Source organism: Nerophis lumbriciformis, linkage group LG25 (genome assembly GCF_033978685.3).
Source record: "Nerophis lumbriciformis linkage group LG25, RoL_Nlum_v2.1, whole genome shotgun sequence".
NCBI classification, from domain to species: Eukaryota; Metazoa; Chordata; class Actinopteri; order Syngnathiformes; family Syngnathidae; genus Nerophis; species Nerophis lumbriciformis.
In genome coordinates, this window is record NC_084572.2 from 26,404,174 (window position 1) to 26,425,273 (window position 21,100).

The 21,100-nt window shown below is 40.2% G+C and overlaps 1 long non-coding RNA gene across 2 annotated transcripts in view; it reads right to left on the bottom strand.

The window, feature by feature from the left end:
• LOC133621741 (uncharacterized) overlaps positions 1 to 21,100 on the bottom strand; it is a 27,591-nt gene continuing 6,491 nt past the window's right edge. For both annotated transcript variants that reach the window (XR_009817692.1, XR_009817691.1), the window contains 4 exons: positions 7,264 to 7,490; positions 4,301 to 4,363; positions 4,146 to 4,210; positions 1 to 130 (listed from right to left, as the gene is read on the bottom strand). This is a non-coding gene — a long non-coding RNA (uncharacterized lncRNA). The remainder of the gene's footprint in view (positions 131 to 4,145; positions 4,211 to 4,300; positions 4,364 to 7,263; positions 7,491 to 21,100) is intronic.

Below are 21,100 nucleotides of genomic sequence, written 5' to 3' on the forward strand. Positions count from 1 at the left end.
CCCAGGCTTTCGAGGGCCAAATAAAATGAAGTGGCGGGCCAAATCTGGCCCCAGGGTCTTGAGTTTGACACCTGTGGTTTAAAAGGCTTTTTTCTTCCATCCCCTCTAAGCAGCGGTCCTTAGTCGCCACCTGCAGATGTACAGGTCAGGGAGTCCTCATTTTATAGTTTTTCAGCCATGTTTGAGTTTATAAAATGTTTAACTAGCCGCTTAGCTACAGTAAATTATGTTTATTTAAATCAGGATCTTTGAAGGTGGACGGAAAGTTAAAAACAGACACAGTACTTATACAAATATCACAGTGTACATTCTGCCATCTAGTGGAAAGGGATTGCATTGCTCTGCCTGTCACTAGAGGAGTTGAAGTGGAGACAGGGGCCCTAAGCACAGTAAAATTTGAAGAATTTCTGTCATTTAAATATCTAAGTTATAAATATTTTCTTTAAAAAAAAACGTCACAAATGTTCATATAAAATAAATATAGCTGTCAAAGTTCAATAATAAGGTTGCTTCAATTTTGACAAAAATGCAAAATGATTCCTTACACCTGGATAGCGAAAAACACTTGACTCCACACAGACGTCATACGGTCATCGAATCTCACCTTTTAGCATTGACACACTCGCACACAGCATTTTGGAACAGGGCTGAGGTACAAGAAGAAAAGTAAAAATATAATTCATCTACCTGTAGCAACATATGAGAAAGTTACGTACAAGTTTTACCTTTTGCATCGCATTGTCCATAACGGTGGTGCGTTCAAAGACCCTCGAATAATGTTAGAAACAGAGGCGTCACTGGGTTTTAAAGGCACATATATAATAATATAACCATAATAATGATGTATTATTATGATGTGTATTCACTCACTATTGATAGTCTTACGTGAATCAGTAATGGGAAACGTGACAGATTTATAATCATATTCAAGTGAATATGATTATATGAATAATAAATTCATGTTCTTGCCACTTTATATTGAATTTGTTGGCAATATTTTGTAAAGGAAAAAAAACTAATTTATTTTATTTTTTAAACAAAACCTAATTATTTGGGGGTGTATCCAGGTATGGAAATCCCACCTTTCAAAAGATTGAGATTTTCTTTAAATGCTGATTTCAACCAAATCAATACAATACATTTTTTTTTAGTACATGTAACTATACCAAGTGTGTGTGTGTGTGTGTGTGTGTGTTCTTGTATTTCTACCCTTCTTGAGACATCAACAAGGAAAAGTGCCTACCATATGAGGACCGGTGAACAAGTTAGGACCCAAATCATGATCCCAATACGGAAAACCATTGCATCTAATAGAGAATGTCTCATTTGCACCCCTGGTGGTGAAATCTGTCAAAATTAGGGTGGTCCCAAAAAGGAGGGAATTTTCAAATTGACTGTGTGTCGGTTTTAAAAGTGCTCCCGCTCTGGCCAACATATGAAATAACAAGTGTGTGTAAAATTTGAAGTGCTTCCCCTCTGGCCAACATATGTAATAACAAGTGTGTGTAAGAAATTGAAATGCGCCCCCTTTGGTCAAAATTAATAAAATCAAATAAGTATGTATATGGGACATACTGTAATAATTTGAAGTAAATAATGAAGATTAAAAACAAATTACAAAAAAAATAAAAACTAATTAACTAAAAGCTTACCTTTTTTATATTTCCATAGTATGTATATTACTAATGTTGTTAACACAAATCTTTATATATCTAGAAAGGGTGGTCCTAAAGAGGTAGGCATTTTTCGGAGGTCTCAAGAAGGCAAATACAAGAATGTGTGTGTGTGTGTGTGTGTGTGTGTGTGTGTGTGTGTGTGTGTGTGTGTGTGTGTGTGTGTGTGTGTGTGTGTGTGTGTGTGTGTGTGTGTTGGACGGCAACATTGGGTTTACGATGGGGGGGCGTCAGGAGTCTTGTGTATAGGGGCCCATAATTTGATGCTAAACTCCTGCACAACACTATACAGTGGAAACTTTTCAGTTTACAAACTTTTAGATCGAGCCAAATTTGCCTCCGCGTGCAAAATAATGTCTCTGTTTATGAATGTTTAATTCAGTCATTCATTTTGTGTCACGCCTGCAGGCAAAAAAAGCAGGGCGCACCCCTCCACGTCACTTGCTTTGCAATACACTACTAGTCACTTTTCAGCGCTTTAGCATTTGTGCCTTTTCTTTGTGTTTTTGCCATTTGACATGTTTTGTCCATTTTGCTAAATCAGTATGAGTCCCAAAAAGACAACAGACCAGTGTGGAAAGGAGGGGGGAATCATTGTGGAGTTAGAAAAAAAAAAAGACTATTTGCGAAGAGTACATTAATGGCACTCACAAGTATGGAAGAATCCACAAAGCAGGCTTTGTGTCACAGCAAGTTTTAATTGTGATGAGACCGGAATATTCTGGAGAAAGATGCCAAAGCAGATGTATTTCACTTTCGTCCAGTATCGCCACAGGCCCTTCCCCCCAGGCCTCATTCTCCCTCTGTTTGTGCTGCTTTCTCGTCAGCGCCTCCTTTGCCAATGGTAATGTATGTGGCGTTTCCTTTTTTAAATGTTTATTATTGTAGCAACATGGTTGTTGAAAGTTAAGGATTTTTGTGATTTCTGATTGTTTATGATGGCACCAAAGGGTTGTGTGTGCGCACGTGTTGACGGAGCAGTGCAATCCCGACAGTTTAGCTTGTTGTTTTGGTTTGTTAATAAACAGGAAGTTGATCCATCACCCCCTTGGTATGATTGTTTGATACACAGTATTGTATACTGTATCACTTTATAATGTGTTCAAGGTGTAAGTGTTTACTAAAATATGGACTTTTTTCTAGGCTGTAACCCATTATTCATATTTATACTGTTTCTTATGGAGAAATTTGCTTCAGTATACACACTTTTTGATTTACAAACCCTGTTCAAGAGCCAATTGTGTTCGTAAATCAAGGCTCTCAAGCCGCATGCGGCTCTTTAGTGCCGCTCTAGTGGCTCCCTGGAGCATTTTCAAAAAAGGATTCAAAATGGAAAAAGATGGGGGGGAAATATTTTTTTGTTTTTGTATGTTTTTTGCTTGAGGACAAACATGACACAAACCTTCCCAATTGTTAGAAATGTTTAATATGTGTGTGTGTCACTGATGAAAGTATTTGGTGAACATCGTTTTGTCCTACTAATTTCGACAGTTCTTGAACTCACCATAGTGTGGACTGTGACGCAACAGTTTGTTTACATGTAAAACCTTCCACTCCTTCTTTGTCTCATTTTGTCCACCAAATGTTTTATACTGTGTGTGAATGCACAAAGGTGACCTTTGTTGATGTTATCAACTTGTTGGAGTTTGGTCAGTGCATGACTGCAAGCTAATCAATGCTAACATGCTATTTGGGCTAGCTGTATGTACATATTGCATCATTATGCCTCATTTGCAGATATATTTGAGCTAATTTAATATCCTTTACTTATGTCCTCTGTGCATTTAATTTATATTTGCATGTCTCATGACACATTATCTGTATGTAATATTCGCTGCATTTCTGATAGTTGTTTGTGTGACATGTTGTTCCAGACCACAGCAAACATTACCTCGCTTGCCAAAGATTGTAATAAATCCATTAGAAGAAGACGGCCTGCCGTTGCCTTTAACTTGGACACACACATCTATACCTTTGGCCATTAAAAGCCAGTCATTTCCAGGAGTTATCTCACCTTCTGAGTATCCTCTGATTTACTAATGCTTTCTAATGTAGTAAAAATGTGTAGAATAAATATTAAGTTTCAACATTTCTGTCAACGAAGACATTTCTTCAGCCTGTGACGCAGTCATTTTGATAGTAGGCTATTATAGCTAATATAGACACGTCATGTGTTGCCTTCATTATAACACTTATATAAGGCTTTTCATTTTTTTGCGTCTCCAGACAGATCAGTTTTTTGTATTTTTGGTCCAATGTGGCTCTTTCATTGTTTTGGGTGGCCGACCCCTGCACTATACTGTATGTCACTCACATAAACAGATTAACAAAATGCAACGTTTGTAGTAAATGGAACCAATTGAGTAAAACTGAGTACCATCTGAAGATCTCTAACGGCGCACTATTAAGCTCTGGCACAGTGATTGGGACCACTCTTCTCGCTTACCCTGTTTTCCATTAAGTATGAAACACATGTTTCCATCTTGTTTAGGAGCTGGATTGCTCTAAGGTCGGTGGGGAAGACCTTTCATGTAGAACTGAAGAAAAGACATGAAACAAGACCATGAGAACGCTGTTTGTTTTATTCCATACCAAAGTCCACACTGGGACCTGAAGAACGTGTGTACCTTGCTCTAGGATCTGGTCGTATTTGCTTCCTGGAGGCGTCGCGCTGTGCGAGTGTAGGTACTCTGGAAAACACATTTAATAGTATTGAAGATTAGCTCTGGGGAAAAAGTGAAGCGACACCTGCTTTCTCCTCATGTGAACTCTACACGCTAAAGTCTTCCCTTATGGTGAGTAAAGCCGCAGTCTTTGGATTTTATTACGGAAAACAGACGTGGTATTTGATAGAAATTGATAGATCTTAAGGCACTGCTGCAGTATTCTACCAAAAGCTATATTTGTTTTTGTGTTTTCCTGCCAGCATTCCCATTTCAAATAAAAGTGCAGGATTGTGGAGGATTATATTCAACTTGATCCAGCCTTTATTGCAATATGTACATGTTGCAACTGAGTAAAAGTTGTTCTGCTCATGCACAGTTTGCACACAGAAGAACAAAAAGAAAAAAAAATAAAGTGCCATTTAAATATTTGAACAAAGGAATCGGCCAAATCAAGTTTACCTTGAAAAATGTATAACTGATAAACAGACAAAAAACATAAAAATATATGGGGTGGTATGGAAGCACCAGCAGTCAGGTGCTGATATAAAACATGAGGTCAGGTGGCCCTCTGGTGGAGAGAGTGGATACTGCACGTTTCAATATGCTTTCACCATTTCACCATCACCATTAAAGGGGAACTGCCCGAGAGGGACAAGCAGTAGAGAATGGATAGCTGCCGATCATTCACAATCCTTATGTGTGAGACAACCACAAATACGTTTTTCTTTTTTTATACATTCTAACTCGTAAAAAAATCTAAAATGCCTCCATCATCAGTTTATATAACTGCTCTAAGAATATACAGTATGTAACAAGCACATTCATAATAACATGTAATACTTATGTACTTTGCTCACTTTAAGCATATGGCAGCGCATTCATTTCGCAGACATCACAATGTTCGCTTTTCCCTTCAACAAAAACAAACCTACTTATCATGGCAGACTTTGTGAGCGACGACGACAACTACTTTGGGACAAATGATGATCAAAAACCTTATATTTTTTTGCCTGAATATAAGGAGGATGATCTACAAGTTTTAGAAACTATTTGCTAAACAGATCCAGCAAGAAGCAGTATTGATACGTGCTAAACAAGATATACACAAACAAATAAATAATGATAAATGGGTTATATTTGTATCGCGCTTTTCTACCTTCAAGGTACTCAAAGCGCTTTGACAGTATTTCCACATTCACCCATTCACACACACATTCACACACCAAAAAGATAATGAAACAATCACTTACTGTACAATGTCTGCTCTAATTCGGATGCGGACTGATGGGATGTTTATATATTCCCATTTAGATGAATGGTGCGGGGAAAAAAATCATCTTCTCTTGCCATCCCCAGGTCTAAGTTGAAATTCAAAGTTGACCAACTTCTTGGTTTATGGCCACAACCTTCTACTCTGCAGGTGAAAGGCATGATTTATAATCTAAAATTAACTTTCACTAGCTCAGAGGCGATGCAGCAGCTCACCAGCTCAATATGTCAACGTAGCAGCATAAGCTAGCTTGCGCTCTGTGATTAAGGCGCCGCTAAAAATATTTTGTCTGCTTTAGCGCTTATAATAACAATATCGCTAATATTTGGTAAATATCCAGGTCACGAGATGTAAACGGAGTATTGTTGGCGTTTTACAAATTAGAATGCATTAAAAAAACATGTGTTCTTGTTAGGGATGTCCGATAATGGCTTTTTGCCGATATCCGATATTCCGATATTGTCCAACTCTTTAATTACCGATACTGATATCAACCGATATCAACCGATATATGCAGTCGTGGAATTAACACATTATGCCTAATTTGGACGACCAGGTATGGTGAAGACAAGGTACTTTTTTAAAAAATTAATAAAATAAGATAAATAAATTAAAACCATTTTCTTGAATAAAAAAGAAAGTAAAACAATATAAAAACAGTTACATAGAAACTAGTAATTAATGAAAATGAGTAAAATTAACTGTTAAAGGTTAGTACTATTAGTGGACCAGCAGCACGCACAATCATGTGTGCTTACGGACTGTATCCCTTGCAGACTGTATTGATATATATTGATAAATAATGTAGGAACCAGAATATTAATAACAGAAAGAAACAACCCTTTTTTGTGAATGAGTGTAAGTGGGGGAGGGAGTTTTTTTTGGTTGGTGCACTAATTGTAAGTGTATCTTGTGTTTTTTATGTTGATTTAATAAAAATAAAAAAATTACAAAAATTAAAATAATAATAAAAACGATACCCATAATAAAAAGACGATACCGATCATTTCCGATATTACATGTCAACGCATTTATCGGCCGATAATATCGGCCTGCCGATATTATCGGACATCTCTAGTTCTTGTCTTACATTGAGATTGTGAATGATAGGCCAAATGAAAAAAAAAAGTTCAGTTCACCCTTCAAGATGCGTTCTGTCACGGATGCGCATGGTTGTGGTTGGTGTGACCCCAGGATGCAGAGAGCAAATCAGAAAGTCATTTACACTTATCAAGTACTCAGCAGAGGAAAGTAAAACAGGTCATACAAAGAGCAACATTAAGACAACCAACCAGTGTTGAGAGACGTGAAGAAAAACCCTCTTGATTGGCAATCAGGAACAGGTGAGCCTCCTAATTGGCAACCAAGAACAGGTGAGGAGAATAGTGCTCAAAAGCAAGGGTAAAGTCACTACAGAACAAATCAAAACAGGAAAAGGAACAAAAGGAACTGGACAAGAAGAAACAATAAACAAAGAAAAAACAACACTAAAGCCAATAACTGTCACACACAATCACAATGAGAAAGTTTAGGAAAAGTTCTAATATAACAACAAATGACTCTCATGTGTGGCTAAATTTGAAAAAAAAAAGTACTATAAAGCCTCCTCAAAGTGATGCAGTGCAATGAAACTGCAAATAAATAACATACATACCTTGACAGCTGCCTCTTTTGCACTTGTGTCCATGGAACTGCCTTTCTCCGGCTTTGAGCTGACCTTCATCGTCGCCGCCTTCGTCATCTTCACCCTCTTCAGCCTCGCCTCCGTCTGCATCAAGCCGGACGGCAGCCTGCTAGGTAAGGCCCATCTCCTCCATATTGTTTTAACACATCCACTACAGTGTCCTTGCTTTTCCCCTGCAGAGAAGCGCGGCTACAAAGCTGGGAAGTGGAAGCAGAGAGTGATCAGCAGGCAGGCCGCAGCTGAGGCGTAAATGAAGGACTATAAAAAGCGTCCGGTTGTCGTCTCAAAAAAACACTGGAAATGAAGACACTGTTAATAAAGTGAAGGCAACAATACACACTGTGCTCATGTGCTTCATCTTAACCCATCAGAAAAGTAGACACTTCATGACTAGAAGTTCTGCAGATGGAAACAAAAACTCATGTGTGCCATCTGCAGTTCTGTAGAAGTATTACACGGCCTATCATCTAGACATGGTCCCCCAAATACAGCCCACCAGTTTACACAATCCGGCCTGTGGGGATAGAGATATATATATATATATATATATATATATATATATATATATATATATATATACATATACATATATGCACACACATATACATACATATTAGAGATGCGCGGTTTGCGGACACAACCGCGGAGTCCGCGGATTATCCGCGGATCGGGCGGTTGAAATAAAAAAAAAATTAGATTTTAAATAGATTCAGGCGGGTGGCAGTTAAACCAATTCGGAAATATATATACATAGTTAAATGTTGTTACCCACATACGAAAAACGAGCAGGCACCTGCAGCATATGCCACAACAGAAGAAGAAAAAAAAAAGAGATGGACACTTTTACGGAGCGGAGAAGGGACGCCTCGCCGGGGTCCGGGACCGAGGCCCCTTCCTCCGAGAGGGCCCCACCGGGAGCCGTAGCTGAGGTGATCCGCGAGAAGGGCCCGACGCACGTCCAGGGTCACCACCGCGCCCACCGCACCGACACCCCGCCTCGTCCGCCTTCGCCGCGGCCGGCGTCACGCGCAGCAGGTAAGAAGCTTACCTGCCCGCCACCCCCGTGGCCGGGGGCTCGTAACAGGGGTCACTCCGCGCGCGCAGCTTACCTGCCCGCCACCCCTGTTGCCGGGGGCTCGTAACAGGGGTCACTCCGCGCGCTCCGCCCGCGCAGCTTACCTGCCCGCCACCCCTGTGGCCGGGGGCGCGTAACAGGGGTCACTCCGCGCGCAGTGCGCTCACGAAAGGGGTGGGGCTCACCCTGGTTGATATAGACAGCAGGACGGTGGCCATGGAAGTCGGAACCCGCTAAGGAGTGTGTAACAACCCACCTGCCGAATCAACTAGCCCTGAAAATGGATGGCGCTGGAGCGTCGGGCCCATACCCGGCCGTCGCCGGCAGCGAGAGCCGCGAGGGCTAGGCCGCGACGAGTAGGATGGCCGCCGCTGTGCGCGCTGAAGCCTCGGGCGCGAGCCCGGGTGGAGCCGCCGCGGGTGCGAGGGACATCGCACCTCCGCGCGCTTGGAGGTGCGCTCAGCGCGGCTCCCATATGATTGCGCACTGGTGTGCGTCTGGGCCGTGACAGCGTGTCACGCATTGAATGTCTGTGCTGCATTGGATCAGTCTCCTTTCTTTAACAGGCAAAAGCTTTATAACCTCACTAATGCCTTGCATCGTCTATATTAGATATATAACAACGGGCGGGTGCGGGCGGATGCGGTTTTGATTAAATGTTAGAATCGGGTGGATGGCGGATGGTTGACGACTTTCTGATGCGGTTGCGGATGAAATAATTGCCTATCCGCGCATCTCTAATACATATATATACACATATATATGCACATATATATATACACACATATATATACATATACATATATACACACATATACATACATATATATATACATATATACACAGACATATATATATACACATACATATATACATATATATAAATACATACATACATACATATACACACACATATACATACATATATACATACACAGACATATATATATACACATACATATATACATATATATAAATACATACATACATATATATATACACATACATGCATTTATATATATATATATATATACATACATGCATTTATATATACATATATATGTATATATATACGTATATATATACATATATACACACATACGTACATATATATATATACATACGTACATATATATATATATACACACATAGGTACATATATATATATATACATACATACATATATATATATATATACATATATATACACATACATATATATATATATATATATATATATACACATATATATATATATATATATACACACACATATATATATACACACACACAGTATCTGTCCTGTCCAGACGCTCAGGCAAATCATATTGATTCTTCTCTTGTTGCCAGAATTGTATTTAACTTTTTAAAAAGTTTAGATATATTTACTGTTCGGTGCAGCTGGACCAGAACAGGAGAAGATAGAAAGAAGAAGAAAAAAATAAAGACAGAAGGGGAAATTTTGGGCACAAGACAACAAAAAAGTTTGGGGACCCCTGATCTAGAGCGACAACTTTTTTTTTTATATTACAATAAACAAACCCATAGGAAAATTATATATTATATATTCAATATATATATTTGTTTTCTTGATACTTTGATAGTGTTCTGAATAACTTTTTAAAGTGTAATTTACCTTACACAGTTAAGCAATAAATCGTGTCAATAGCATTTGTCTTATTTTCGCTTAGTCAGAGCTATGTTTTACTTATTTTGCTCATATTCTTGAAAACCTTTTAAAATGTAATTTACCTTTGAATGTAACTTTCACACTTCAACAATAATCCATTTTTACTTATAAATTATACTTATTTATTTTACTCTGTCGAGGGTTCTGTTTCACTTGTATTTTACTGTGCTTGTGTATTCCTTACATACTTTTTTACATTTAACTTTACAAGTGTTCTTATTCATTAATAGGGCTGTCTTTGACTAGGGATTTTCATAGTCAAATCTGATTTGTTAAAGTTTGCCCGATGAGCAAAATCTGCGGCATCCTCTCCCGCTTGTTCCCCCTAGGCTGGAGCATATCCCAGCTTCACTCTGGCGGAAGGTGGGGCACACCCTGGACAAGGTGCCCTTCATCGCAGGGCCAACACAGATAAACAGACAACATTCACACTTTAGGGCCAGCTTTACAAATAAAAGTGATTGTAATGTAGTACCTACATTGATCACTAGGTGTCAATAACGCCACATGGATGTAACGTGACTGGACTGATTATGGTTGGAACATACCTTGCTTTATTCTTTATTGAAGCATTTCTGGCCTACTTAAGATGGATATTATTATATCAGATTTCCACTTCATTTCATCAGCTATTATTATACTTAGGGATTTGATTTTTTTTAACACTGCCAATATCTACGCGGTCAATTTGTGTCTTTTTTACAGTTACCAAATAGCATTATTTTAGTTTTTCTTAGATTCATTCATTTAATTTATTACTTTCTTTATTACCTTCTGTGTGGGGCATCACGATGGCAGAGGGGTTAGTGCGTCTGCCTCACAATACGAAGGTCCTGAGTAGTCGTGAGTTCAATCCCGGCCTCGGGATCTTTCTGTGTGGAGTTTGCATGTTCTCCCCGTGACTGCGTGGGTTCCCTCCGGGTACTCCGGCTTCCTCCCACCTCCAAAGACATGCACCTGGGGATAGGTTGATTGGCAACACTAAATTGGCCCTAGTGTGTGAATGTGAGTGTGAATGTTGTCTGTCTATCTGTGTTGGCCCTGCGATGAGGTGGCGACTTGTCCAGGGTGTACCCCGCCTTCCGCCCGATTGTAGCTGAGATAGGCTCCAGCGCCCCCTGTGACCCCAAAGGGAATAAGCGGTACAAATGGATGGATGGAGCTTCTGTGTGTTCTCTCCTGAACAAAACGTGGTCGTATCATCTCCAAATAGTAATAACTTTAAGTCCTATTTCGGTACAATAGAAGTTTATACAGGGATTGAACAATTTTGGTCCTAGTCTTGATCCCTGGGGTACGCCACAAGTTATATTTAAAGCTGCAGATGCGTGTTCGCCTACCTTCAAGTATTGCTTTGTGTTGTTCAAGACCAACCCTCTGATGCCATATACCGTCTAAAGCAGGGGTGTAAAACTCATTTTAGATCGGGGGCCACATGGAGAAAAATCTACTCCCAAGTGGGCCGGACTGGTAAAATCACGGCACGATAACTTAAAAATAAAGACAACTTCGGATTGTTTTCTTTTTTTTTTTTTAAATAGAACAAGCACAATCTGAAAATGTACAAATCATAATGCGGTTTTTTTTACACCTACAAGTTTCGGCTAGTAGTATATCTTTATTTGGCGTTATTTATACTTTCTGAATAAATTATGTGATAATGTTCATGAGTCAACTCATTGCTGTTAATTTTCAATCTATCAAGATAGAAAAATAATATCAAAATCAAATTACAGGATGCTATTTATGTAGTTTGCTCATTTTCCTCGACTGGTGCGCTAACATCATAAGGTTTATTTTTTATATATGTAGCATAATCTACAACGATACAAATAATTGCTATTGCGACATCTAGTGGGCACATTTAGAACAGCAGTTTCTTTTATTCAAAAATTTCGGTTAATTTTTATTCTCAGCAAACTCATCCTGCGGGCCGGATAAAACCTGTTCGCGGGCCTGGTACGTTTCACACCCCTGGTCTAAAGTGTTAACTAAAATATTATGCTTAACTGTATAGGTTGATTGGCAACACTAAATTGGCCCTAGTGTGTGAATGTGAGTGTGAATGTTGTCTGTCTATCTGTGTTGGCCCTGTGATGAGGTGGCGACTTGTCCAGGGTGTACCCCGCCTTCCGCCCGAATGCAGCTGAGATAGGCTCCAGCACCCCCCGCGACCCAAAAAGGGACAAGCGGTAGAAAATGGATGGATGTATCAATTGGTCGTCAACTGACCCAAAACTGTATCACCTGAGAAATATCTCTAAAGTGAGACATTTGTTGTCAAAATCGGATCTCAAAAGTCAACTCTAAGCAGACTTCAGGCTATACAGAATGCAGCTGCCCAGAAAAGCCCACACTAACCCCATTCTATCCAGTCTTAAAAGGCTTCCAGTCAAATTCCGCATAGAGTTTAAGATTTAAGTCTTGACTTTCCATGCGTTGCATAATGGGGCCCCTCAGTATATCACTGATTTGTTGTGCCCATACACTTTTTCAGGCCAGAGTCTCCTAAGACTCATAATAAAACCCAGGGAGACCTGTCTTTCCAGGCTGTATCCCCCAGACTCTGGAACGACTTGCACCAGTGCCCTCCGTGAGCTTGACCAGTGGATCTGCCGTTTCTTTTCTGCTCTGCCCCCCTCTCCTGCGTGGAGAGGTTATTCGGTGACCACAGATCGCTAACTGTTCAAAGTCGGGACCCGGGGTGGACCACTCATCCGTGCATCGGTTGGGGACGTCTCTGCGCTGCTGACTTGTCTCCACTCAAGATGATCCCCTGCTGGCCCCACTATGGACTGGACTCTCACACTATTAACTAGAGCCACTCGACGTCCATTGCACCGGTCGCCCGGGGGGTCTCCACATCTGCGGTACCCTCCAAGGTTTCTCATTGTATCCCATTGGGTTGAGTTTTTTCTTGCCCTGATATGGGATCTGAGCCGAGGATGTCGTTGTAGCTTGTGCAGCCCTTTGAGACATTTGTGATTAGGGGCTATATAAATACATTTTGATTGATTGATTTATATACTTTGTTGACTCTTTCAAAAAAACATTTGAAGACTTTGCTTTTTAGTTTAACTTTGTTTTAAGATCTACTTTTTTTTATCCTTTTTATGATTTTGCTCCTGTTGTTTGAATTCAACGCTTTGTCATTTCTACCCGTGAAAAGGGTTTTATAAATCAAATTTACTTATACTGACTTTTCAGATGCTTGCATTGCGTCTATAAACACTGCAGATGCACACTTAACGATCAATTATTGGTCATTTACTCGTTTCAATAAGTGCCCTCCATGTATCTTTTAAGATGATTTTATTTTTTAACTAAAAGGTAAATCCTTACAAAATTGAGATAGAAGGTTGGATGAATGCTATAAAATCAGATATAGTTTTACTAGAGCAGTGTTTTTCAACCACTGTGCCGCGGCACACTAGTGTGCCGTGAGATATTGTCTGGTGTACTGTGGGAAATCACGCAACTTAACCTAATTGGTCCAAAAATATTTTTCGCAAATCAATAATTATAATCTACAAATAATGTGCCATTGCATAGTGTCTGTGCTGTGTAGAACTCGGCAGGGCAACCAGGTAATACTCCATGTCAGTAGGTGGCAGCAAGTAGTTAATTGCTTTGTAAAAGTCGGAATGTGTCGGGTGAGACAAGGATGGTTTGTTGTGATCCCAATATGCAGACCACAACGGGAGGCAGTGTGCAGGTAAAAAGGTATGCAATGCTTAAACCAAAAATGAACAAAAGGGAAAGGAAAAGGCAATGGCTATGCAAAGCGAAAGTAAAACTGAACTGGCTACAAAGTACACAGAAACAAAATGCTGGACGACAGCAAAAACTTACGGCGTCCACAAAGTACATCCGTACATGACATGACAATCAACAATGTCCACACAAAGAAGGATAGCAACAACTAAAATAGTCTTGCTTGCTAACACAAAGCAGGTGCGGGGATTAGCGCTCAAAGGAAGACATGAAACTGCTACAGGAAAACGGCAACAAAACAGGCAGGGCCACCAAAATAACAGCGCAAGACAATAACTAAAGCACTACACACAGGAAAACACAAACAAACTCAAAATAAGGCACGACCTGGTGGAGTTTCATTTTTTAAAGTTTTCTGCTGGTGGTGTGCCTTCGTATTTTTTCAATTAAAAAAATGTGCCTTGCCTCAAAAAAGGTTGAAAAACACTGATCTAGAGAGAAGAAGCCTGGGTGTTTTGTCTCCAGATTATTTTGTGGGTGCACAGTGGCCGCTGTGTCTGAGTTAGGCTTTAACAAACCGGCTGACTTTTGGCCTCTGAGGTGACATCCTGACTGAGGACGACAAGGAGGGGCGGAGGTCTGCTCCCTGTTGAGTTTGCCCCTTGACCTCTGAGCCCTCCGTCACTGCTCGGCAGTCAGCCGTCTCGAAGGAAATACGGACGGCATCGACTGGCGGCGTGGTATTCTATCTTCTACACGGACGCACATTCGTAAGAAAACTTCATTTCTGTTCAAGCGGCATGCATGCGGTGTGTGTGTGTGTGTATTGTGCAAGAGCTGCTGTTCACGTGCATAAGCATCCATTGGTTTCTCGGATTGGCCAATTGGAGATAAGGAGTTTTAAGGGTCATTAGGCTCTGGCTGACCGCGGGCCTCATTAACACTGACGACCTTATGTCATGACAACAGACTCGCTATCACTCACTAACGACGCACAATGAACGCACCCATCTGATTACAATCAACACCGCCCAAAAATACACAGGACACCGACCGTTCCATCTCAACAACCTAATGTAGAAATGTCAAAGTTGATTTGGATTCTATCAGTTTCATACGCCTACTTAGGCCATATCTACTAAGTCGTTTAACCCCTTAAACGAATAATTATTTAGTCCAAGCCCCGTTTCAGCCACATTAAACCAGCGTTTAAGGTCCCCCTCCTCGGACAAATTTTTACACTGCTAAGTGCGCCGTGTATTTCTTGAATCTCCGCAACTTAGCTTTGTATGGACTCATTGATCGTTTTCAAACTGAGTTCGGAGAGGAAATGACGTCAGAAAGAACACGCCACAGCAAGCTTCATAATAAAGCAGTTTCGTAACTCGGAGCTAACCACTGGAAATATGAAGGCGAGTCATCCAGACATGCCCGTGTTTCTCCTTCTTCTACATGTACAGACGCTTGAGGAAATCACACATGAATACCTTAAGAGAAAGCGTTTGCAGCTATTTAGGATACAACACTTCTCAGACGGCAAGAGAACTTGCCAATGTCAGCTGTGATTCTACTTGGCGAAAGACTTCGTCCATTTGTCGAAGGAGAGACAACGAGAATGCGAGCTCCTGTGGATGTGATAAAAAAAAAGGTAGCGTGTGCTTTGTATTACCTGGCCGACGAGGGAAGACGAGTGAAAACTACCGAAAACGGCGAATGCATTTGGACTGGCAAAGCAGACTGTATCAGTTATTATCCGCCATGTATGTCGCGGACTCAACGTCTCGGTCCAGAGTATATAAAGTCACCAAAAACGAATGGACAATGAAGGTGAAGACAAAAGAGTGAGGAGTGTCCTGACCAGATATCTAGATCCCTAGTTTGATTGATGTAAAATGTTCTTTGTCACATTGTTTTCGTGTCTAATAAGTCAACTTCCCCCCACTTTTAAAAGCTTGTAAACATCACTAAAATGTAAAACGGAATTAATACAAATCCTTAGAATGGTGTATGCGGAAGTCTAGTTGACCTTGTCATCACTTTCTCAACTGTGCAAAACACATGTTTAACTTTCTGTACAGTGAGAAATAAAAACAATACAAATGGCAAACAACTGGAAGGAGATGACCAAGTGTACCCGGGAGGCGAGTCTCTTCCCAGCTAATTTTGCGCTGTTCACCCTGCTTTTCTTCTGTTATGATAAATATTAACATTGTTGCTGTTAACATTAGCCATGTTGTACTGAGCAGCCAGGACAATTTCTAACACAAAGGATAATGATGCAAGGTCTGGTTGGGCGTGGGGTGTATGGTGGGTTGGGGGGGAAAGTGCTACAAAATAACCTTAAAGTCATTTACTACTTTAATCCACAATCACAATAAAAAAGAAGCCAAGCACACTGTGACTCACTATCGTTAGCAGATTTTTAAGCAATTTTTTCGAATGCCCAATGTAATGTTTTTTTTCTGTTTAATCAAAAAAATACATGTTTCATAGTCAGACGCCAATTATTGTATCTCTGGACATCTGAGTTGCTTGTATAAAGGTTTTGACAAAATACAATAATTCAAAATGCACCGTATTTTCCGTACTATAAGGCGCACTTAAAATCCTTTTTTTCCCCTAAAAACTCGACAGTGCGCCTAATGTACGGAATGAGTTTGGTTGAGCTTACCGACCTTGAAGCTACTTTATTTGGTACATGGTGTAATGATAAGTGTGACCAGTAGATGGCAGTCAAACATAAGAGATAAGTGTAGACTGCATTATACACCAACATTTTATATGTTCCATTGAAAATATAGAACATTACACACGGCGCTCAAAAATCTATCAAAATTATTTAGTACGACTTTGGTAAGCTATGAAGCTGCACCGCTTGATGTGCTTCAACATATGAGAATTATTATGGTGTGTGTATAAGGTAAGACATATTATCTGGCATTTTGTTTCGCAATATTATGCAAAAGCAACTTTTCTTACCTTCTGGTACCTGCTGATCTGTATTTGGGATCTGCAGAAATCCTGAAAAATTGCACGCGTCCGCCTTTGTAGTCTGTGATGACCCGTAGTCGATAAGCTTCTTCTTCTTCTCTATCTTCTTGTTATGTGACATTCATCCTCCGCTGTTGCCATTTCTAATATAAAGTAGTGTAAAGTTCTTACTTATATCTGTCAGTAAACTCGCCATGAAAGCGTTAAAACATACCGGTGTAGTGAGTTTACATTATTCGCCCAAGGAACTTTAGTTATTAGAGAGCTCCAGTCGGACGGTTTTTCAAAGGACACATTTCCTGTGTTGTTGTTTCTGGATGAGAAGATGTTGCTCCGTTATTGATTTAAGTAAAGTGTGAATGTCATTACAACAGTTAGCTCCATCTTTTGACTCTTCTTCCACTCCCGTCCTTGCACGCTACACAGCTACAACAAAGATGACGGGGAGAAGACGCTGCCGAAGGTGAGCCACGTAAATAAGACCGCACACAGAACGGCGCTTCTGGAAGCGACTGTCAGAAAGCGGCTTGAAGATGATCTATGCAACATTTTGACCAAAGAACCGCCATTACATGTTATGTAGACCACAAGGAAGTATTTTACATTTAGAAACAAATAATAATATGACTCCTTTAATGAGCCCTATAATCCGGTGCGCCTATTATATGAAAAAAGATCAAAAATAGACCATTCATCGGCAGTGCGCTTTATAATCCGGTGCGCCCTCTGGTCCGGAAAATGCGGTAACTATAAAAACAAATAGTAATGTGTGCTTTCAGTCTGCAAACATATAAAAACATGTTTTATTAACACTTATGCTTGACTTGATTTTAATCACATGCTTCGGTCAAATGAAGACCTCGCAAAAATGACTAATGATCTATTGCTAACGATGGATGCTGATGCGTCATCCATGTTGCTGCTTCTTGATCTTAGCGCTGCTTTCGATACCGTCGATCATAATATTTTATTAGAGCGTATCAAAACACGTATTGGTATGTCAGACTTAGTCTTGTCTTGGTTTAACTCTTATCTTACTGACAGGATGCAGTGCGTCTCCCATAACAATGTGACCTCGGAGTATGTTATGGTAACGTGTGGAGTTTACCACAGGGTTCGGTTCTTGGCCCTGCACTCTTCAGCATCTACATGCTGCCGCTAGGTGACATCATACGCAAATACGGTGTTAGCTTTCACTGTTATGCTACATGCCCCTAAAGCTGACCAACACGCCGGATTGTAGTCAGATTGTAGACACCAACACCTATTTAATAATATCACCTTAACATTTGACAACCAAACAATTACACAAGGCAACTCGGTAAAGAATCTGGGTATTATCTTCGACCCAACTCTCTCGTTTGAGTCACACATTAAGAGTGTCACTAAAACGGCCTTCTTTCATCTCCGTAATATCGCTAAAATTCCTTCAATTTTGTCCACTAGCAACGCTGAGATCATTATTCATGCGTTCGTTACGTATCGTCTCGATTACTGTAACGTATTATTTTCGGGTCTCCCTATGTCTAGCATTAAAAAATTACAGTTGGTACAAAATGCGGCTGCTAGACTTTTGACAAGAACAAGAAAGTTTGATCATATTACGCCTATACTGGCTCACCTGCACTGGCTTCCTCTGCACTTAAGATGTGACTTTAAGGTTTTACTACTTGTGTATAAAATACTACACGGTCTAGCTCCAGCCTATCTTGCTGACTGTATTGTACCATATGTCCCGGCAAGAAATCTGCGTTCAAAGAACTCTGGATTATTAGTGATTCCCAGAGCCCAAAAAAAGTCTGCGGGCTATAGAGCGTTTTCTATTCGGGCTCCAGTACTCTGGAATGCCCTCCCGGTAACAGTTAGAGATGCTACCTCAGTAGAAGCATTTAAGTCCCATCTTAAAACTCATTTGTATACTTTAGCCTTTAAATAGAACCCCCTTTTAGACCAGTTGATCTGTCATTTATTTTCTGCTCTGCCCCACTCTCTTTCTACTATGGACTGGACTCTTACAATATTATGCTAGATCCACTGGACGTCCATTGCACCGGTCGCCCAGGGGGAAGGGGGTTCCCACATCTGTGGTCCCCTCCAAGGTTTCTCATTGTCATCCCATTGGGTGGAGTTTTTCTTTGCCCTGATGTGGGATCTGAGCAGAGGTTGTCGTGGTGGTTTGTGCAGCCCTTTGAGACAATCGTGATTTAGGGCCATATAAGTAAACATTGATGACGATGATGAGGACGTTGCACCTCTGTGATGACGCACGACCACCGCCAAGCACATTTATCAGTCTTAAAGCTGTGCCTGCCTCTCACTTACAAGATGACTGTGTGTGTCGTGGTTGTGTTGATTACCATGAATACCATGAATTGATTAATTTGGACCCCGACTTAAACAAGTTGAAAAACTTATTCGGGTGTTACCATTCAGTGGTCAATTGTACGGAATATGTACTGTACTGTGCAATCTACTAATAAAATGTTCAATCAATCAATCAATCAAAGTGTTTAAGTTTGCAGAGGCCACAGAGGTCGGGCTAAAGTGGAGGAAAGAACAAACAAAAAAACAAGAGGAACGTTTTATGGCTCACTGTTGTCAAGTTTTATCAGAGAGGAAGCGTCTTTATCTACAAATCCTCAGGAGGAGATGATGACGACGATGACGGTGCAAGAGGAGGAGGAAGAGAAAAAAATCAGAGCTGCGGTACAGTCGTAAAGATCACAGCAATACGAGAGCAGTGGGCATCTTTAACAATCAGATCATTTAAATTATTTTTTGTATATTTTTGGACCTGCCATACAACGTCCCAAATAGTGGACACAACATTAGGTACACCTGCACCATATTGTATATGCTAAGTGTAAACACCAATAATTTTCTTTCGGGCCGGCAAACTCTTTTTATGACATAAACTTACTAATTGTTGAAAATATACACAATTTTAAAACAAAGGTATTCTATTAAACCACTAATGGTATCCTGAGCAGTGATGTTCTTGTTATATTGAGTTGCTTTGAAAAATGCAACTGTGAGCAAGTTGCAAACTGTGCTTAAAAATAAGATAACCAATATATTAGAAACAACTATCACTGACAGTAATGTCAACTGTCAACTTTGTTCATTTTATTGGTGTTTTTTTACCTTGTAGATTTAAAATCCTTAAAGGGGAACATTATCACCAGACCTATGTAAGCGTCAATATATACCTTGATGTTGCAGAAAAAAGACCATATATTTTTTAACCGATTTCCGAACTCTAAATGGGTGAATTTTGGCGAATTAAACACCTTTCTATTATTCGCTCTCGGAGCGATGACGTCACAACGTGACGTCACATCGGGAAGCAATCCGCCATTTTCTCACTTTCGTCGGTGTGTTGTCGGAGGGTGTAACAACACCCAAAGATGCGAAAGTGGCAAGAAATTGGACGAAATTTGTTCAAAATACGAGGCTGTGGGGAAAGCCGACGAAATGGTCAGTCGTTTGTTCCGCACACTTTACCGACGAAAGCTATGCTACGACAGAGATGGCAAGAATGTGTGGATATCCTGCGACACTCAAAGCAGATGCTGACATCAACATATTATTCTAAAGTAACGGTACTCTTACTCGAGTACAATTTTTGGGTACTCCACCCACCTCTGTATGAATATATATATACTGTATATATGGTTTTATGAGAGTAAGTATGAAATCACTGAAGGCCAAGGTGCGAAATGCACGGCCCGCCTCTGGTTAAACTCTTTAGTTCTGGGCAATATTGCTGAAAACGGTATCACGATATAAGTGTTTCATATCAGTCGATATCGATAAATATTGATATTTTATCTAAACGGTGTGCTATGGTGGTGCGGTATTACCGGTCTTGGTGGGGACGAGCACCTTGCATCATTTACAGACCACATTGGTCTGACTCCGGTTCGTTTAAAAAAGCAAAAACAAATCCAAAAGCTGCCATAGTGTTAAGGTGACTTTTCCTGTTTTACCCACAATTTCTTCATTTTTACTTTCTCTTCTCACTCCGTGCAAAGGATCAACCGCAAAACAACAAGATGGTGCAACCAACCTTGACGTTGACTGTCACGTGATTGGATCTTAGCTTGTCACTCCCACAGATCAGTGATCACTTCTTGTGTTACTCGGTTACCAGAGAGCGAGTGCCTTTTTTCATGCAACCAACCTTGATTCGCAACTTCCGGTTTCTTCCAACGAAGAAAACATTTTTTTTAATGTTTTATCGAACGCATCTTTTATTGATATCGATTTTGTGTCTATTTCAATATATCATATATTGATATGGCGCAGCCCTAACATACAGTCCTAGAAAACAACTG